This window comes from Suricata suricatta, chromosome 5 (genome assembly GCF_006229205.1).
Source record: "Suricata suricatta isolate VVHF042 chromosome 5, meerkat_22Aug2017_6uvM2_HiC, whole genome shotgun sequence".
NCBI classification, from domain to species: Eukaryota; Metazoa; Chordata; class Mammalia; order Carnivora; family Herpestidae; genus Suricata; species Suricata suricatta.
This window is the reverse complement of record NC_043704.1, coordinates 60,200,148-60,202,042: the sequence shown is the minus strand read 5'-3', so window position 1 is coordinate 60,202,042 and position 1,895 is coordinate 60,200,148.

The window sequence follows — 1,895 nt, the reverse complement described above, 5'->3', positions numbered from 1 at the left end:
TGGTTCCTTTTCAGTATTCAGTAGTCTCCCTTGATCTGTGACCCTCACTCTTCCCTGTTCTCTTTCCCCCTTCCTCTCCCCATGGTCCCCCGGCAGGTCTATCCTGTTAGACCTATGAATGCAAACATATGGTATCTGTCCTTCTCTGCCTGACTTATTTCGCTTAGCATGACACCCTTGAGGTCCATCCACTTTGCTACAAATGGCCATATTTCATTATACCTCATTGCCATATAGTACTCCATTGTATATATATACCACCTCTTCTTGATCCATTCATCAGTTGATGGACATTTAGGCTCTTTCCATGATTTGACCTTTGTAGAAAGTGCCGCTAAGAACGTTGGGGTACATGTGCTCCTATGCATCAGCACTTCTGTATTCCCTGGGAAAATCCCTAGCAGTGCTATTGCTGGGTCATAGGAGAGTTCTATCGATGGTTTTTTGAGGAGCCTCCACACTGTTTTCCAGAGCAGCTGCACCAGTTTACATTGCCACCAACAGTGTGGGAGGGTGCCAAACTCTCCACACCCTCGCCAGCATCTATAGTCTCTTGATTTGTTCATTTTAGCGACTCTGACCAGTGTGAGGTGGTATCTCAGCATCACTCATCATCAGGGAAATTCAAATCAAATCCACATTTCTAACAAGGTAGTAGTCTTTGAGTCAAGGGATACATATTTCAATAACAAAGAGGAAGAATTCAATGACAAGAACTCTTGGAGGACTTGGAACTGAATGGAATTCAGAGCAATTACAAGTTCTACTAGACTAGCAAGAAAGGCAACAAGGTTTAAAAGCATTTCCTGGTTAGTAGAGAGCATCTAACAGTTTCTCATAAACTCATGGAAAACAAATTATAATAATCTAAGAGAACACATGATTCTTCTATTTTTCGTGAATCTTTTGTCAAGCATCTGGTACACGGTACAGATCAGATTTTAACTCAGGTAAACTGACCTACAGTCAGTTCCTGTAAAAGGACACACAGGTTAATACACCTAACGGACCCTAAATCAATGTTCATACCGGCGTCAAACCTGAGAATGATGGTCAGAAGGTGTGCACACAAAACCGATCTACCTTTATATATTCCATGCACACATCCATACTGATTGCAAGTAGTTATATAAGATTAGAAGTGATAGAATAGAAAATTATTAGGGTGACTAAAAACAGGTTATTTTGGGTTTTTTAAAAAATGTTTTATTTGTTTTTGATACAGGGAGAGACAAAGCATGAGAGGGGGAGAGGCAGAGAGAGAAGAAGACACAGAACCTAAAGCAGGCTCCAGGCTCTGAGCCAGCTGTCAGCACAGAGCCTGACGCGGGGCTCGAACCCACAAACGTGAGATCTGACCTGAGCCAAAGTCGGAGCCTTAACCAACTGAGCCACCCAGGCGCCCCTAAAAACCAGTTTTAATGAGCATGGTGACTGGGTCAGATACTTAAGCATCTTAACCAACTAAGTCACCTAGCACCTTGAAAGCCTTTTTTAAAATGTTTATTTATTTTGAGAAAGAAAGATTACTTATGCAGGAAAGAGAAAAAAAAGAGAGAGAGAATCCCAAGAGCCCTCTAAGGTTACCCTGAAGCCTGACATTGGGCTCTATCTTATGAGCCTCGAGATCATGACCTGCACTGAAATTGAATGAAGACATAAGTAACTGAGCCACTCAGGGGCCCCTCATTGAAATGGGTGCCTTGTTTCAATCATCATTTGTGCTCTCTGGTACTTCAGGATTTTAAGGTGCTCAAACATGGTAATTAAGTGATTCGTCACTTTCTGAAAACACAAAGAAGTACAAACAAGAGTATGTATGTCTGTGTCATAACTACAAAGAAAATAAAAACCCGTGGGATGAAGGTCTGACTGACTCAGCACCTCTACTCCCG